Genomic DNA, 20,090 nt, shown 5'->3' on the forward strand with positions numbered 1-20,090 from the left:
AGTTTTCTTTTTGTTTACATTTGCATGTAATATTCTTTTCCATCCTTTTACTCTCAGCCTATGTGTATTTTTAGATCTGAAGTAAGCCTGTGATAGGCAACACAGAGATGGGTCTGGGTTGTTTGTTTTTTTTTTTTAATCCATTCAGCCACCCTACGTCTTTCGATTGCATCATTTAGTTCATTTTAAAGTAATTATTGATAGGTATTATTTATTGACATTGTGTTAATTGTTTTTTGGTTGTTTTTGAGGTTCTCTGTTCCTTCCTTCTTCTCTTGGTCTTTTTGTGGTTTGATGGTTTTCAGTGGTTTGTGTTTTTTTTTTTTTTTTTGCTGTGTTTTTTCTGTCCCTATTATAGGTGTTTGTTTTGTGGTTATAATGGTATATATATACATATATATGTATACATATACCTATACACACACACACACACACACACACACACACACATATGGCAATCTATTTTAAGCTGATGGTTATTTAAGTTCAAATGCATTCCAAAAGTATGGGACCCTTCATGAATTTGCATGTCATCCTTGTGCAGGGGCCATATTAATCTTCTCAGTATCATTCCAATTCCAAAGTGAAAACTTGATCAGTTATTGTCAAAAATGACAACCCTGAGTGAAAAGTACATTTTATAATAGGACCCAATATAAATTTAATTTATATATTTTATTTTAATTGAATAATTATAGTATGTACATTAAATCACTATACTGAAGTACAAAATTTTATAAAACAGTACTTACCCTTACTACCAGCAATATGCTTCTTTTCTCTCTCTTTCTATTGCTGACGGTTGTGAGATTAATTTCATGACCTGCTAAGCGGGTCACAGTGCACAGTTTAAAATCTCTGATCTATATCATTAATCCATTTAAAAGTATTTATTCAACACTAGCATGTACCAGGTTGCTAGGCATTGTTCTAAGTACAGCAGAGAACTAAAAAGAAATTTCTTGTCCCCATAGAGCTTACATTCTGGAAGTGGGAATACACACAGACACACACACACACATGCTATAATATGTGATAACATATGATATATCTCTATAAACTATATGGTATGTCAGATGGTATAGCAGATATTGGTGCTGTACTCATAACCCTGAATACCATATCGTATTATCACTTTGGTGTGCATCTTCCTATTCCAGGAGCCAAGACCTGCATGTCTTTGCTTTGAGACTTTTTCCAAAGTCACCAAAAGCTTATTTGTCCACCTTGAGTAAAGCAGAAATTAATATTTCATCCTCAAGAAGCCTACAGCCAATGACTAATGGAAGTTAGGATAAAAATACCCCAGCTTCTTCTGCACTTGAGTGGTGTAACTTTGAGTGGTGTAACATCTCCCAAGGAACCACTTACCCTTGAAATCTTGGCACAATGTCTACTTCTGGGGTAACTCAAAACTGTGAAAGAAGATGATACATGTAGTGATAAAAAATTAAATAGGAAAAGAGGTTAGGGAGGTCCATAGGGGATAATTTCAAATGGGGAGATCTGGGAAGGCCTCACTGATAAGAAACCAGTGCTATTTGAGGAAAGGTCTGAAGACGGGAAGGGAGAAAATATGTGGATATGGAAGAGAGAGTATGTTTCAGACAAGGAACAACAAATGTAAAGGCCCAGAAACAAGAATAAGGAGACCAGTGCAAGGACTAGACGTTCGTATCATCTCAAATTCATACGATGAAGCCTTAATTTTCAACCTGATGGTATTTGGAGATGGGCCTTTGGGAGGTAAATTGGTTTAAATGAAGTCATGAAAGTGGATCTTCCATGATGAGATCAATGCCCTTTCAATGAGAAGAAGGCAACCAGTCCTCTTTCAGTCATGTAGGGATACAGCAAGAAGACAGCCACCTAAAAATGAGGAAGAGAGCTCTCACCAGAACCTGACCATGGTGATACCCCAATCTTAGACATCCAGCTTCTGGAACCAGAAGAAATAAATTTCTGTTCACACCACCCATAATATCTAGGTTATTTTGTTAGAGCTGCCCTAATTAACTAAGATGACCAATGGAATGACAATAGGAAAAGACAGGAGATTCATGGTAGAGGTCTGAGATATAGGAGGCATATCTAAGTAGTCGCTTTTAACCTCACTATTTTTTTTTTCTGTTGATGTATTACTGATTGAGGGTTGTACATCTAGAAATCTGATTCAAAAGTATAGCATGTTATTTAAAGTCAGGAAATGTAGTAATAGCAGGCAGGCAGAGATGCTGACAGAGGTGTCAGGGGTTGTGTGGGAACATTTCAGAACTTCTACCAACACTCATATATGTTTATTTTTTTAAGCAAGCTTTCTAAAAATAAAGAATAAAGTAAGCTTTCTATATTGACTTGCATGGTTTCCCATTATTAATTAGGTCTTACTGCCAGGCTTTAGGCGTGCCCTGGAAGCTTTCACATTTCCAGTCATTAGATGATCTGGACTTTTTCACTGGCTGCTCTTGGCACAATGCAATTGTCTTTCAGCAATAGTTTTCTCATCTAAAAAATGCTTTACCAGCCTTGAGCACTACTGACACCATCACACCTCTTTGGAAAACACTCATTTGTTCCCTTAAGGAAGGGGAGGGGTCAAAAAAACAGTAAGAAAATAAAGGGGGATGAGAAATAACTTTGGGGTTGTTATGGGGAAAAAGGACTCCTCCAACTTTTTTATAGTCCATTTTAGAGAAGGGAATCCCTTTTATGCTAATCCAAACAGAGAGCCCATCTTTGCTTAAACTCTTTCAGTGATAGACAGCTCACTGATTTGCAAAATGGTCATTCCAATTCTCATGCCCCATTGATTATATTAAAGTTCTCCATTATTTTTAATTAAGCTCCAAAGAACTTTCTAAACAATTCAGAAGACTCTCTTTCATGTGACAATCATTTTTATGATTGAATAAAGCCAACCAGTTGTCTCGTTTTTCCTCTGCCAAACATCATCAGTTCTATAAGACATTCCATAAATGATTGCAAGCACTTGAACATAACTTAGGTGGTTGACTTGTCAACGGTTATACTAACCATAAACATTACCACACACCCAATGTTGTTCTAAGTGCTTTTAGTTCAATTACCTCATTTAACATTCAAGCAGTCCTGAGAGGTAAATACAATTATGATTCCTATTTTATAGAAAAGGACAATATGAAATATAGGAGGTAAATAATTTACCTAATTATATATAACCAATAAATTGTAGAGCCACACACTCAAACTTACTAGTTTGACTCTAGAGCTCATATTGTTCCCTCATTCTGTTCTACCACCTATCAGAAGTTCAGAAGTAACAGAAGTAAAACCAGTGAATCACTGAAGTACTACCTAGTAAAAGTTAATTGTGCACTCACCAAAAAGACAATTTGCAAACCAGGAGCACTCAAACCAAAGCATGGAAAGAGGCTCAAGAGTACACTGTTATAAAGCAACTTATATCATGGGAAAGCTGTGGTTTTATTCTTCACAGTTATTGGTTATAATATTAGAATTTTCTTAAATAATGAGAAATTGGTCAACGGTTACCTTATATCCACCTTGAGAAACAGTTTAAGTTTTGCTTGTGATTTTTAGAGGCACAAGCAAAAAATGACCCAGGTCAAGTTAGTCTTGCAAAAATAAACCAAGTTAAGTTTTGTATGACTTAACTGGTTTTGTCTACTCAGGGAATTTTCAAAGCAAGTATCTGTTTTTTTAATTTTAACACACCTATTCACTAACAAACCCATGGTTGGTTAGTATGAGTCCAGTCTAAGATTCAGACCTTCTGGCTCCTCATCCAATGCTCTTTTCGCCATGTCACTTTATCCTGAGTGTGGATGGAATGCCCTTGGGAGAAAGTAAGGGAGTTCAGGGGAGTGAGAACTGGGTATGGAATTTCCAAATCTGAATCCCCAGAAGAACTGGTTATCTGTTGATCTTTCACTTCAGTTACCAAAAATAACCTTCCCTATTTCTGAATTTAGTTGGGAAAAGTACACATTGGCAAAGACAAAAAGGTAGTCTTGCTCTGGAAAAAACTTCCAAGATTCTGCCTAATTCTCACACCTTTGTCCCCAGTGAAGACAAAGATCAGGGAAGTCTTCACTTCTAACCAGGAAGGAAGCAGTGGCCTCTAGCCACAGATCCTTGTCACCTGAGGCTGTGGAGATGGTGAAAATTCAGTGGTGAAAGCTTCTTTTGTGTGGTGTTTTCCTTCTTCCCCAAAGAGCTAAGAGGTGGAATAAGGTGAAAGGGATGGCCTCAGCTTATAAAGCTGCATCTGAAAGATTTCATCAAGAAAGGGAACTCTCAGGAAGGGCTCATGAAACAAAATCTCAGAGAAAGGAACCAGGGAAGGAGACCGAGATGACAATTGTCAATAGCGTAATTAGTTGTCAATAGCACATGGCAGCAGGCACAGTGATCTACCCAACGTGAAAGTCAGCTCAAGCTATGTTGCTCAATGTCCCAGTGGCTTCCCTCTTCCCTCCCAACAAGACACTTAATTCAGAAAGGCATCGCCGAGTCCTCATTCAGAACTCTGCTGAACTTACATGACCAGAGAGGGTCCTCTGACTTAATTCAAATTCTCTCTATCCCATTTCTCTGCTTTGTTTTACTTCTTAGCATATACCACGACCCTGACATAGGGTTTGTTTGTTTTTAGTCTCTCCTCCCCCCAACTCCAGAATATAATTCTATGGAAGACATCTCAGACTGAGTCTAATTTTTTTTTCCTGCTATAATCCAGCATTTAAAACTGAAACTGGTAATTGTTGATGGATGAATGAATGAATGAATGAATGAATAAAATGAATGAACAAAACTCGGAGGAAAAAATGAAAGATAAGTCAAGAGAATAGCAAAAAGATGAACGATTTCTATAGTAAGGAGACCTGAAAAGTGAAGTTTGTAACCTAAATGTGGAACAGGAAGATAAGACAAGATGAGAGGAACTGAATGAGTCTTTAAGGGTTTAAAAAATAGGAATGTTCATCTTGTCTGCAAACCAACCAAAGGCCTATTTTAATAGCTTTTTCTCTGATCTCACACATACAAAAATGATTCCAATAGTTTTTACTGAGTACTTATTACTTAGAGCCAGACATATGACCTGTATTAGCTCCAGTCTTCACAGTGACCCTGAGAGCAAGGAATTATTATCCCCACTTTGCAGATGAGGAAAGTGGGGGCAAAAAGTTAAGTAATTTATTCACAATAACCAAAAGTTGAACACCACTCAAATGTCCATCAATGGATAAATGGGTAAATAAAATATATATTATTCTATCATAGAAAGGAATGAAATATTGATACATGGATATAACAAAAAAAAAAAAAAACTATGTGAAAGTAGCCAGACAAAGAATGTCACCCATTGTACGATTCTGTTAAGATGAAATAAACAGAATAAATAAATCCATAGGAACAGAAAGCAGATTGGTTGCCAAGGACTGGGAGGAGAGGGATGGGTGCTTAATAGGTATATATGGGTTCTCTTTTGGGGATGATAAAAATGTTTTGGAGCTAGATGATAAAAATGTTTTGGAGCTGGGGCTTAATGGGTGTATATGGGTTCTCTTTTGGGGATGATAAAGATGTTTTGAAGCTGTAATGGTTGCACACATTATGAATTTAATAAATGACACTGTGTTGTACACTTTAGAATAGTTTATTTTATGTTCACCTCAGTAATTAAGTTAAATTAAATTAAATGGTTAGTAATATGCACAGTGTTAAAGTGAGTTCCTCAAGTTTAAATGAAAGGACCTCAAACAGCAATAGGAAAACATAAAAAAGTATAGAATTCATTGGTAAAAGTAATTATACAGGTGAATACACAATACAGTAATAATGGAATGGCAGCATGTAAATAATTTTTTATTTTAATATAAAAGTTTAGGGATTAGTATTAAGAGAAGTATAACCACAAATATTTGGATACACAAATAAATGGATATACAATATAAAAAGATGTGAATTGTCATGATAAAGCATATGGGGGGAGAGGTCAAAGTGTAGAGTTTTTATATACTATAGAAGTAATGTTGTTATCTGTTTAAAATACTCATAGCTATAAAATGTTTTATGTAAGCCTCATGGTAACCACAAAAAAATACCTATAAAAGATAAACAAAGAGAGGGGCCCCTGCGTGGCTCAGTGGGTCAAAGCCTCTGCCTTCGGCTCAGGTCATGATCCCAGGGTCCTGGGATCGAGCCCAGCATCGGGCTCTCTGCTCAGCAGGGAGCCTGCTTCCCCTTCTCTCTCTGTCTGTCTCTCTGCCTACTTGTGATCTCTGTCTGTCAAATATAAATAAAATCTTAAAAAAAAAGGTTTAAAAAAAAGATAAAGAGAAAGAAATCAAACATATTACCACAAAAACCCCCAACAAAATACAAAAGGAAGAAAACAAAAGAAAAATCACGGAACAAAAGAACTACAAAACAGACAAAAACATGGCAAAATGTCAATAATAAATTCTTTCACATCAATAATTACCTTAACATAAATGAATTAGACTCCCGAATCAAAAGGATGAATAAATTAATACAAAAAAGATAGAGAGAGAGAGAGAGAGAACCAACTATATGCTATTGACAACAGACTCACTTTAGCTTTAAGGATAAACGGGCTAAAAATGAAGAGATGATAAAGATAGGCCATAAAAATGGTTAAAAAAAAAAGAGCAGAGATGGCCAAACTTATATCAGACAAAATAGACTTTAAGTAAAATGTCACTAAAGGCAAAGAAGGACATTATGTAATGACAAAAGGACCATTTCATCAAGATATAACAATTATAAATATATATTCACCTGATAAGAGAGCACCTAAATAAATAAAGCAAATATTGACAGATCTGAAGGGAAAAACAGACAGTAACATAATAATAGTAAAAGATCTCAATAACCCACTTTCAATAATGGACAGAATATCCAGACAGAAGAGCAGTAAGGAAACAGGGGACTGGACAACACTAAAGACCAGGTGAACCTAACAGAAACAGACAGAACATTCCACTCAACAGCAGTAAAATACACATTTTCTTCAGTCATACATGGAACATTCTCCAGGAAAAAGCACTTTAGGTCACAAAACAAGTCTTAATTTCAAAGGTAAGAATATTGAAATCACACCAATTAGCACTTCAAAAGCAAAGTGGAATGAAACCAGAAATCAATAAGAGAAGGAAAACTAGAAAATTCACAAATATGTGGAAGTTAAATAACACACTCTTGAACACCATTGAGTCAGAGAAGATATCAAAAGGGAAACCAGAAAATTACTTGAGACAAATAAAAACAAAAGTATAACATACAAAAACATATGGGATACAGTGAAAGGAGAACCAGGAGGGAAGTTTAAGTGATAAACACCTACATTAAAGAAGAAAGATCTAAAAACAAAACCCAATCTTAAACCCCAAGAAACTTGAAAAAAATAAGAAAAAAAAAGCCAAAACTTAACTGAAAGAGTAAACAATAGAGATTAGAGAAGAAATCAATGAAATAGAGAACGGAAAAACAAATAGAAAAAAATCAACAAAATCAAGTTATTTTTTTTAAAGAAAGAACAGACAAATCTTTCACAGACTAAGAAAAATTAGAAGAATCAAATAAATAATATCGTAAGTGAAAGGGGAAATATTACATCTGACAGGAGAGAATAAAATGGATCATAAGGGACTACACAAGAGAACTCTTGCGTGCTGTTGCTAGGAATTCAAAATAGTGTAGCCGCTTATGGAAAATACTATGAAGGTTCCACAAAAATTAAAAATAGAATTAACATATGATCCAGCAATCCCACTTTGAATATATATTCTTGAAATTGATGTTAGGATCTCAAAGAGATTATCTGTGCTCTCAAGCTCATTGCAGTATTAGTCACAATAGCCAAGATAGGGAAACCTAAGTATCCATGGACAGATGAGTGGATAAAGAAAATGGATATCCACACAATGGGACACTATTCAGCCTTTGAAAAAGGAAATCCTGCCATAGGAGAAAACATGGATGAACGTGGAGGACATGATTCTAGGAGACATAATCCAGCCACAGAAAGACAAATACTGCATGCTTTTACTTCCATTTGGTATCTAAAATAGTCAAGTTCACAGGGATGCCTGGGTGCCTCAGTCAGTTAAGAATCTGACTCTTGATTTTGGCTCAGGTCTTGATCCCAGGGTCTTGGGATCCAGCCCCATACTGGGTTCCATGATCTGTGGGTAATCTGCCTGAGACTCTCCCTTTCTCTTACCCCGCCCCTTGCACATGCACGTGCACACGTATGTGCGCGTGCATGTGTATATGCATTCTCTCTTTCTCTCTCAAATCGATCAACCAATCAATCTCTAAAAAATAAAATAGTCAAACTCATAAAAGCAGAAAGTAGAATGGTAATTCCTAGGGACTGGAGGAAGGAGAAAATGAAAAGTTATTGTTCAAGAGGCGTAAAATTTCAGTTCTACAAAAAGAATAAGTTCTAGGAGAGCTACTGTACAACATTGGGGCTATAGTTAACAACATATTATATATAGCACACTTAAAATTTTGTTAAGAGAATAGATCTCATGTTAAGTGTTCTTACTGCAATTTAACATAAAATAAAATAAACCAATATTCATCCTGTATCAGAAATGCAGTTGGAAATTCATCTGACAGCATGTTTCCAATCATAGGATTTCTCGGTTTTACAATCTGGGAAGTGGAATTTGCAACACCCGGTTGTCCTTACATTTCCCTCCATCCCTTCCCAAATACACAAACAAGATAGAGATGGAAAAAGCATGTAAGTCAAAGTCAATTTTTCCCCCTGGGACCAGTCAGGCACTTCAGGAGGAACACTCCTTTTACTGTCCCTTGGGCTTTACAAACTCTAGTCCTGAAGCAGCAGATAGTATCAAAATACAAAGTCAGATTCAGAAGGTATAGGTAGAGTCTGAGATCTTGCACTTCTAGCAAGTTCCCAGGTGATGCCAATGCAGCTCATCTAGGGACCACACTTTGGTTAGTAAGAAGCCCATGCTTCTACGGAAGAGACTGACAACAGTTGCATTTTATTCAACATTCTCAGTTTCCCTCTTTGAGGTTAGGAGACATGGATCCTCATCAGCCAAGAGAGCAACTCTCTTGGCATCTTCCACCTGGAGAAAAATATTCCCATTCCCACAATGATAAAGGCTGATTGTACTTAGCCTAACTGTTTATCCACTGGTGAGGGTTTCCTTGGAAGGAAGAAAATATTATCTAATAATAGTAGTGCCTTATATTTACACTTGGTTTATAATTTACCAAATGTACTCACATATGTCAGTTCCTATCAGCCTCACAATGATTCTTAGAGGTAGAACAGAGGAGTATATTTTAAACCAACTTGACAGAAGCAAACCGATAGAAGCAACTGCCTTCAGAGTTGGAGCTTTCTGGGAAAACTTTTAGAAGAAAGTGACTTTGAATATGAAGATGAGAAATGGGTACAGTTTTGAGTAGGTGAGGACTGGGGGCAATAACATGCCAAGAAGGGAAGATGGTATTCAAACACACTATAAATATTTATTGAGCTACTACTCCCCAAACCAGTAAGGTCAGCAGAAGCAAAGACATTTTAACTTTAGTCCCGGGGAAGTAGGCACCATTAAAGAATTTTGATTCAGGGAGTAATCGAATCAGATTCTGTGTGGGAGCATTTGAGTTTCACACAGCCAAGGCTGGTGAGAGTGAGGCCATCCAGCAGGGGGCTACGAAGGGAAGAAGTAAGAAATGATGAAGGCGTGACCTCCAGCATTAGCCGTGGAAAGGGATCAAAAGCTTTTGTGCCTGATTGGATGTAGATTGTGACAGAGGGAACAGTAACAGGTGAAGGCTTCAGAAAGATAAGCTTTTATATCTCAAGGACCATAAAAATGTGCATGCCCTTTGACTTAATTACGTCTCACTGGGATTCTGGACTGAAGAAGTAAATTCCCCAAAGGCAAAATGTCTTTTTACAGACATGTTCATTGTAATATTATTTGTAACAGTGAAAGTTTGGGAACAACTGAAATGTTCGTAAGATGGTATGATTAAGTAAATTATTGTGCAAAATGACATTTAAGATTAAAGAAAAAATTGAAGAATATTTTTAAAAGACCTAAATAAACACAGACATATTTCCTGGGTGGAAGAATTAATGTTTCAATGCTATAATTTTTTTTTCAAATTAATAAATAAGTGCTATGTATGCCAAAGAAATTTTTTCTAATTTGAATAAGTTGATTCTAAAATTTTATGAAAAATACATATATCACATTTATCAAGAAAATTTTTAAAGGAAAGGCTATTATAAAATACTTGCACCAATAGGTATTATATTATGTGATTTTTATAATACAGTTATCAATTATTTTTGTAATTTTTATAATACAATTATCAATTGTGTATTATTGGCATGCAAACAGAACAGAATAGTACTCAGAATAGATATAAATATATATGTAAATGTAACATATGATATTGACATTAGAAATCATTGGCAAAATCATGGTTTTTCAGTAAAGGGTAATGGGATAACTGACTATGCATTCAGAAGAAAGTTAATATTTATAATATTTATAAATAAAATATATAATTATATTTAATGTAATTCACATATATTTAATATACTAATATGTTAATTAATATATTGTTTGATCACATTTTGATTTAAATATATTATAGTTAAATATCAATTATGGGGCGCCTGGGTGGCTCAATGGGTTAAAATCTCTGCCTTCAGCTCAGGTCATGATCTCAGCATCCTGGGATCGAGCAGGGAGCCTGCTTCCTCCTCTCTCTCTGCCTGCCTCTCTGCCTAGTTGTGATTTCTCTCTGTCAAATAAATAAAATATTTTAAATAAATAAATATCAATTATGTAGTTAATATATGTGATATTTGTATTTATAACAGCTATAAATACAATATAAAATATAATAAATGTAATGTTTATAATATTTTTTTAGAATTCCTAGGATGATTAAAAATCTACTGTTAAAAAATTAACAGTATTAGAAGCAAAGAAGCAATAGAGAAAACCCAGAGCCTTAATCGAGAATATAATGGACAGATTTGACAAGGTGAAAAATCAAAACTTACGTGCATTAAAATAGTCCATAAACAAAATCAAGAGAAATAGGACAGAGAAATGTTTACAATAGATTTCACTAGGTGTTAATGTGTATCATAGAAACAGAACCGCAAAATTGATTTTTAAAAAGACAAGCATACCAGAAGAAAAATAGGCATAGGATTGAACGTCACAGCATAAAAAAAAAATCAAATAATAAACATATGGACTCAACCTCCCAAGAATTAAAGCAATAAGACACCATATTTTGCCTCCCAGGCTGGCAACAATCAGACTGATAAAACCCAGTGGCTGTAAGAATGTGAGAAAACATCCTTGGTAGGAGGGTATATCAGTAAGAAAGTATATTGCTAAATATTTGGGGAATAGTTACCTACTTTATGATTCAGTAATCTCACTTCCAGGATTTTCTTCTATAACAGTTTTGGAGAGCAAACTTGGCAGTGTTCAGTTCTCATTCCCTCTGACCCAAAAATGCCATTTCTAAATGTCTATCCCAAGGTACATGCAAAGATAATCATGGCAGCATTTTTTACAATAAAAAGCTGAAATTACTGAAGATCTAACAAAGGAAGAATGATAGAATAAATTACAAACTAGACAGCCCTTAAAAAGAGTGAGCTAAGTCTGTAGCTAATAAAACCTAGAATGTATAATTGCACTAAACTTAAAAAAGACACGTCACAAAAATTGTTACATTTTTAGTTTAAAGAATATTTGCATATGCATATGGAGACCTGACAACACACATGTAGGAAAGGGAGGAAAGGGATAGATATGCTCAAATCTGTTCATGGCAGTCACCTCTAGAGATGAGATCAGAGGAAAGGAGGACGGTGTGTGATCTGAGAAGGTTATATCTGACTTTAGAGATACAGATTTTTTTTTAACAGTGCTGTGATGTGAGTGATTTTTTTTCACCCTTGTTTTGTTTTTAGCATTTTTCTTTTCCTTTGTTTTTTTTATTTTTGAGAAAGAAATATAATCCTCAAAGAAGAAAGATGGAGAACCAAAGGGAAGGTCTATTCCCAGCCATGAAGGAGGAGAAAGAAGAGAGACATGGCAAAAGGCAATCCAGAGAAGTCAGAGACAGAAAAGATCTGGGGAGGGCAGGGGCTGAGAATCAAGGAAGGACAGCTTCAGGAGGAGGGAGGGAAGGAGGCAGTGTTGCCAGTCGGGGTGCAAACGGGGATCAGGCAGCGGTGTTCCACTCTGCCTGTGCATCTCTGGAGAGACAGAGAATCAGGGCCTCCTCCTAAACCTCCTGAATTAGAAGCCTTTCAAGGGACACCCAGACACAGTAGCTTTGAAACATGCTCCACACGCCCCCACCATGATGGTGGTGTGCGGTCAAGGTTGACAACCACTGACTGAAGGCACTGAAAGGGTAGTGAGTCAGGGAAGCAAAGGAGTGTAGTTTATTCTTTCCCACTAATTTTGACAGGTGCAGAAAGGAGTGAAATTTAAATTAATAAAAGTTAATGAGAACATGGTAAAGCACAAACGGGTCACCAGGGTCAAGGACGATAGGAGCACGTTGTAGGCTAAGATGAAGCAGCCCATGGACAGAAGAGATTAAATATTCGAGGAAGGTGGTAAAAAAAAGAAAGAAGAAGAGGGGGAAAAAAGAATTTGTTTCTAGGCTTTCTGTTATTTGTCAGATATTTTACATATGATATCACCATTATTATTTCTTTTACTGGTGATTAGTAACCAGCATCATTATTATTCTTTTTGAGGCCCGTTTTACTGTATCCTAGTATTTACAGTGAGGCAACTGAAGCTTAGGAAATGCATATGAAGAGCAAGGACTCAAACTCACACCCAAGGCAATCAGCCACAGAGCAGGGTCTTGGAGGCACGGTGACTGCTGGTGGCTTAGGGACAGGGTCTGTGCACCGCACCACGGAACAGAAAGCCAGCCTTGCCTTTCTCTCCTGGTGAGAGGCCCACTAGTCACTCAACAACCAATCTGTCACCTACTAGAAGCCAGGAGCACAGCTGAGAGGACCGGCCTGCAGCTGACTGGGAACCCCAAGAAGAAAAGTGAGGTCCCCACCTTCCAAGAACTGACAGTCCAGACTTACCTAGTGTGCTCTTTTTCACCAACTGTGAAAACTGTCTGACTAGAACAACTCCAAGAAAACAGAGTAATCCTTTGCCTTGCAAAGGTCATATAGAAATATTCTGTCATCGACGATCTCATGTCACCCAGCGGTTCAGGAAATAAATAGGAGTTGCATGCTTTTGTGATCCCCAGGAGCAGAGGCAAACGTATCTGGAGTATCACGGGAAGCATGAAAGATGCATCTCTCCCTGGACCCAGAGAACAAGATGGACTCTCTGGCCATGTTACTGAACAGGAAGCATCAGGTCATGTCTGTGGGCTTCGGGTCCAAAAAGATCACCAAAGCATCCTGGGATTTTCAGCATCTTCCTGAGACCTGGCAAGTGGCTGCCAATGAATATATTATTTGCCAGTTACTCTGGGGTGACAGGAAAAGTGGCATCAAAGGGGGAAAGCCCAATGTTCCCATAACTTTTTATTTCTGAAACTCGAGAGGCTTTGTTTAGAATATCTCCTTGATACCCACTCTGGATTAGGATGCAATCAGCTGCAGCAGTAATCAAGGGCATCAAACACATTAGCCACTTAGTAATCGGTGATAACTGTTTGATTCAGACAGTTACTACAGGTTTCAGTACTTTTTTGCAAGAGAAAAAGTTGCAGTTGTACATGGTTTTGTTATGACCAAATTAAAAAAAAAACCTATTAGAAAAAACAAACAAACAAAAAAAATTCTGCATTTGCAGAAAATAAGAAAAGGGTGCCCCTACCACTGTTTCTGTTTTATTCGAGCTGTGGAAACACTGCACCCTGGAAATTTTGGGCTTTGGGGTATCATAAAAGAAAGCGAAACCCTACTCAGATCACTGACTATTTTCTTTTGCCCCTTTCACTCTGACCCCTCCTTCTTGTCAGAGAAGGGGAGATTCAACTCCCTGGAGCCCCCATCAAATGTTGTCAAGCTGTTGTTATTCAGAAATAAGGAAAGAAATTTGACATGGGGAAGCTCCCTATCTTGACTGCCGGGAGGAATATCATCTTCGAGGCGATTCGATGTATTAAGCCATTTTTATGATTGTTTTGCCTCTGTGTTTTCTGGAGCAGTCTCCGTGGAAGCTGTGTGGCCCGATCATGCGAAACCAGTCTGGGATGATCAGTTATCTCCAGGTCTGCGGGGTGTTCCAGCTCCCCCAAGCACCTCCCTCACCTTGCAACCCTGGCAGGCTCTGGACATTTTGCATGCTGAAGAAAATCACTGTTTTGCCTCCAGCAAGGAACATAAATGTTGCAACACTGACTCCTCCTCTAATGAAGAAAGAGTGAACAAGTGCACCGAGTTGAGCTTCTCAGAGAGCCACCAGGCTGGAGACCGTGGCGCTCGGGCAGCTACTGAGAGCCCAGGGTCTGCTGGTCTGCAGGGCTTCCCCCACCCCGCCCCCGCCCGCGCCCCCGCCCCCGGCGCTTTCCCTCCTAGTGGATCCACTCTCTGTCTGGATTTTACCCGCTGTCCGCCAAACAGCTTTACACACAATGGATCTCCACGTCCTTTTGCAGGAAGTGCTGACGGACTGATATGGCAGACTTCGCTCCCAGGCAAAAGTGAGTAGCCACCGCCGGGCTGGGCCTGTGGCAGACTCGGGGGCTGCGGGTTCGAGGCCCGCTAGGCGCGCGACGCTGGGGGCTGCGGGTTCCAGGCCGGCCAGGCGCGGGGGGCTGCGGGTTCGAGACCAGCCAGGCGCTGAGGGTTGCGGGTTCGAGGCCGGGCTGCGACGCGGGCTGCGGCTCCCGGAAAGCACCAGAACACAGCCTGAGCGGGCAGAGCCGCTGCCGGGTGGCGGCCGCAGGTGCGAAACCCGGGGCTCTGACCGCAGGCATCAATGCTGCCCCCTCGGAGAGAAACTAAAAGTGCCCCCTCCCCCCATACAGAGGCACACCTTGGTCTTTTGTAAAGGCGTCGTCGGATGCGCCCTGGAGAGTGAGTTTCGGCGTGACCGTGGCATTCTCGCAATGTAAATTATTTACGTGAAACTGAAAAGAAAATATAGCGGGAAGGGGCTCGGGCAGGTGAGGTGATGCCCGCGGACTCGCGGGGCCTCCCGGCGGCGGCGCCGCGGACTCCCGGGCAGCGGGTGGGGAAAGTTGAGTGTCGCGGGTGCTGGCCCGAAAGGCGGGGCTCCCGCGCGAAGGCAGTGATTGCAGCGGCAGGTCCGAGGCTCCCGCGGGAACCGTAGCCCCTAGCGGGAGCGGGAGGGAGGCCTTCCAGCCCGGGAGGCAGCGGCGAGCCGAGCCCGCCCGCGGCGAGCGGCACACTCGCGGGGCCGCGGAGCCCGGCGCCGTGCGGGGGACAGCAGGGCGCGAGTGCCAGCCCTTCCAGCAGGAGCATATCATTGTAGTGACCTCTACCTGTGTCCTGGGGAAGCCGCGCACCTTGCCCTAATAAGCAATTTAGGGTTTTCTATGATCGGACTTGAAAACGGTTGCAAAATAGTATTATTAATCTGGAGAGATTCGTTTGTTTTCATTCATCGCGTTGGCTGGTAAAGATTCTCCCCCAGTCTCCTGCTTCTTGGTCAGCGGAGTGCTGCTATTCCTAGCCGTGCCTCTGGCTGTGCAAACTCGGTCAAGGCTGTGATCCTCTCTGGGCCTCTGTCTTCCTTGCAATATTTAAGCAAATTAATCACCCCATATATAGATATACATATATACACGTATGTATATATATATATATGTGTGTGTGTGTGTGTGTGTGTGTGTGTATGTATCATTAAACATAATATGTGTATATACATAGTGTATTTTATACATAATTATATATACTATATACTATACATTATACAATGTATATATTCTATATTATATATAATATATAGGGTAAATATGTTGGATGGTATAAGGAAGAAGCAGATGAAATTTTTAATTTTAGTGGTTCTTAAAAATTGGGACTCATGGGTCCTTTTGAGAATTAGATGTGAGTCTTCTCCCAAGAGGGAAAAATGTTCTTATGTAATGTACATAAAGTTTTGCAAGCAATCCCTCGGGGTTTGTGGACGCTCCCTGAAGACCCTGCCTTGAACCCCAGATAAACATTCATTTCCTTCCTTCTGAGGACCTTTTGTATTAAGACCACCCAGCTAAACCTCTGCTGGCCGCTGGGTGGGCTCTGGAAGTAATCTATAGCCCTCCCTTGGGGTCTGGAGCCAGCCATGCTGCTGAAGGAGAAAGCACTCCTGTCATGAGTAAGCTCCTGGGATACTGTTTCTCAAAGGTTTCACCAATCTCTGCCTCCTGGGGAACCTTCCTCATAAACTCTTTTCATGACTTTCCAAAGGTGAGGTCCTCAACCCTGGAGTTTTCAGTCCTGTGCACAAGACTCAAGGGCCACCTGTAGAAAGTGACGGTCTCAAAGATAGATCTTCAGGTCACCTAGCTGGATGTCAAACAGTGAAGCCAAAGCTTTGTTTTGGAACAGAGCGCTGTTCACTCCCCTGTGTGTAGTAAGGATAGTAATCGTGTTCTTTTGGACCTATGCACTTTTTTTTTTTTTTTTTAAGATTTTATTTGTTCATTTGACAGAGAGAGAGATCACAAGTAGGCAGAGAGGCAGGCAGAGAGAGAGGAGGAAGCAGGCTCCCTGCGGAGCAGAGAGCCCGATGCGGGGCTCGATCCCAGGACCCTGGGATCATGACCCGAGCCGAAGGCAGCGGCCTAATCCACTGAGCCACCCAGGCGCCCCTGCACTTTTCTTTTAAAGTACTAAGGACTTGTATTGGGGTACCTGGGTGCTCAGTTGGTGAAGGGTTCGACTTAATTTTGTCAGTGCTGGGCATGGAGCCTGCTCAAGATTCTTGCTCTCTCCTTCTGCCCCTTACCTCTCAAAAAGAAAAAAATAATTAAGAAAAATAAAATTAAGTACTAAGGACTCCTGTGTTGTGGGACCCAAGTCTTTCATTGCCAGTGCCAGCAGGGTACAGCAGAGGACACACGGAGCTTTGGAATCCGACAGACTGGGCTTCAAATCTTGGCGCCCACACTTGGGCAAGTCACTGAACTACTCTAAGCCTGTTTGTAAAAGGGGAACAATACTGTCTTTCTGGCACACTTATTAGGAAAATGGAAAACGAGAACTGGAAATGCCTGGCTTATAGACAGTAGGAAGCTGGTAGTATTAATGTTGACGTGAAGTTATCAGTAAGTGTTAAATAGTTTTATGCTTTCCTAGAGCAACTTACTCGTCCATGGGGCTTATGTCAGCAAGAGAAGGAGTGAAGTCAGTTCTGCTCTAATTATTCTCAGAGATGAGGGGTGGGTTCAGAATACACAGTTGGCTTTACTGCTTCACCTGTGTCAAGCAGAGCACTCTGTGTGGCCAGCAAATAAAGTGTGTCTAGACTGACGTGTGTTCTCGACCCTTCCTCCCAATTCTCTTTTGGCTCGTAATCTTGAACATGACATAGGTAGCTCTCTACTTGTAGTGACAGATACTGCTGCGTGGACACTGGAGAGGTCTCATGGTTGCATTCATCCCCAGATACCCTAGAGACTGTCTCTGTACAGAAAATCGTCTTCACTGTCAGTGTTCGAAGGGTGGCATAGATATAGCCAATTCAGTTTACCCGGTCTCTCCATCTCTCTCCACGTCTCTTTCTCTCACTTTGGTACTGGCCTTTTGGTTGCAAGAAGCTGGATGACATTGAGATGTAGGAAAGAAGTATCAGAATCCTAAAAGGAAATCGGATACCCTCAAAGTGGCCATTCCAAAGATGGACCAGGATATTCTGGCAAGGCAAAGATGACTATACTGATACCAACTTTCCATCAAGCCTTCAAGATGGACTAAGCAGTTCGCTATATGATCTCAATTAATTCTCATAGCAACGCTGCAGGGTATGAGTTATCATGTAAAGCTTTACAGATACACTGAGACTTTAAAAAGTGTACACAACTTGTCCAATCTGCATAGCTGCTAAAAGACAGAAGAACCAGGATCCAAACCCCAGGCCTGTGGGACTTGGACGCTCACTCTTTTTGCACTGCCTAGTGCCCCCAAGCTCCCTGGCATCAGAAGGTTGCCTCATGCCAGTTGGGTCCCAACCCAGTTCTTCTTCTTCAGAGCGTTTAGAGCAGGAATAACCGAATCTTCTAGATGATTTAAGCGGAGTGAACATACACTTTGCATGCGATACATATTAACAGGCAGCGACAATGAAATGGCCTATGAAGAAGTATGTTCCCAAGCCTTTCCAGACCGAGCTGGGTCAAGTTAGGCAACACCAGGCCTCAGCAGGCAAGGCTGGCTCCCAGCCACTAACTCCCGAGCCTCTCTTTTAGATTGAAAAGAGCTCTGTAATGTTCACTCTTTACTACTTTGAGAATCAGGACACTATTTACAGTTACCTCCCCATGTGAAGTATTTATTCATTCATTTATTCATTTAACAAACACTTGCTGAGCTCTGAATAAGGCAGACAAGGTCCCAGCTCCTGTGGAGCTTCTGGGGTAGAGAGAGTGACAGATCAGAGGCAGGTGAGCAAATGCAGAAATAAGATAATTGCAGATACCGAGAAATGCCATGAAGAAAGTAAAGAGAGGCCGGGGGCTCAAGAGAGCGGGGCCTGGAGGCAACTTGAGAGGCCAGGGGCTCAAGAGAGCGGGGCCTGGAGGCAACTTGAATAGGGCAGCCGAGACGATGTCCACAGAGAGGTCACTCTTGAACTTAAACCTGTATAAAAAGAGGGAGCCAGCCTGATGACGGTCTGGGGAAAGGGCTGTCTTAGCAGAAAAACCTCCAGAGAAAGAGCTGGAAGTGGAATCAATGAGACATTAGAGCCTCAAAGATAGTGAGATGGAGACTTGGAAATCAGTTTGAGTTTTATGTAGGAGAAATTCTTCATGGACTGCCTATCGCACTCTTCGTGGCTGTGCTGTGGACTTACCTCCTATCTTATTTAACCTCCCCAACCATCTGGCAAGTTAGCTATTTTTGTCTTGATTTGATAGTGGAGGAAACCAAGATTCAAAAAATGTAAGCAGCTGGGGCGCCTGGGTAGCTCAGTGGGTTAAGCTGCTGCCTTCGGCTCAGGTCATGATCTCGGGGTCCTGGGATCGAGTCCCGCATCGGGCTCTCTGCTCAGCAGGAAGCCAGCTTCCCCCTCTCTCTCTGCCTGTCTCTGCCTATAAATAAATAAAATCTTAAAAAAAAAAAATGTAAGCAGCTAGCACAAGGTCACAAAGCTGGTCTTGGAACCCGACAGTCTGTTTTGCTCCAAAGCCTAAAACCTTTTGCTAACACAGCATGTGGCCTTTGAGATAATCTCTTCCAGAAGATAGCAAGGAGCTAATAGAAGGAAAGCGTCAAAAGTGAATTAGGCGACTAAATGCTGACAGGAGATTTGTATCTCATGCCCCAAATTCCAGTGAGTGTGTCTAAACTTGCTCAGTGCTGCACACTAGCCCTAGCCACGAGTGATGACTGAAAAGTTGAAATGTGATTAGTCCAATCTGAGAAGAGCTGTAAGTGTAAAAATACACCCCAGGTTTCAAAGACCTAGGTGGGGGGGGGACCCACCTCATTAATTCTTACACTGATCATATGTTAGAATGGTAACATTTTGCATGCATTGGTTTAGATGAAATATACTATTAAAATTAATTTCATCTGTTTCCTTTTAATTTCTTAATGCAATTAATAGGAAAACTTAAATTGCACATATAATTTGCATTATATTTGCATTTAACACAACGGGTATAGACCAATGAGTTGACAAATATATGATAGGAAACTTTCCTCCCTTCTTTCTAACATCATTTCTTCTCATTTTTGGCTCAGACTTCTCAAGTCTTACCCATTGGGCAAATCTCAAGAAGCTTTCTAACATCCTCAGACCAAAGAGTCATTTTGAATCTAAATTTAGATTTACCTTAAAGTTACT

The 20,090-nt window shown here is 40.2% G+C and overlaps 1 protein-coding gene and 1 non-coding gene across 2 annotated transcripts in view; one reads left to right on the forward strand and one right to left on the reverse strand.

Moving 5' to 3' along the window:
- Positions 1–499: 499 nt before the first annotated feature.
- On the reverse strand, positions 500–602 carry LOC123939489. Its single transcript, XR_006817870.1, has one exon. It is a non-coding gene; the product is annotated as a U6 spliceosomal RNA (small nuclear RNA).
- Positions 603–14,611: 14,009 nt separating this feature from the next.
- Positions 14,612–20,090, forward strand: part of PRLR (prolactin receptor) — a 198,630-nt gene continuing 193,151 nt past the window's right edge. The window contains exon 1 of the mRNA XM_045999508.1: positions 14,612–14,760. The gene's annotated coding sequence lies outside the window, so the exon portion shown is untranslated. The remainder of the gene's footprint in view (positions 14,761–20,090) is intronic.

This window comes from Meles meles, chromosome 3, assembly GCF_922984935.1.
Source record: "Meles meles chromosome 3, mMelMel3.1 paternal haplotype, whole genome shotgun sequence".
NCBI classification, from domain to species: domain Eukaryota; kingdom Metazoa; phylum Chordata; class Mammalia; order Carnivora; family Mustelidae; genus Meles; species Meles meles.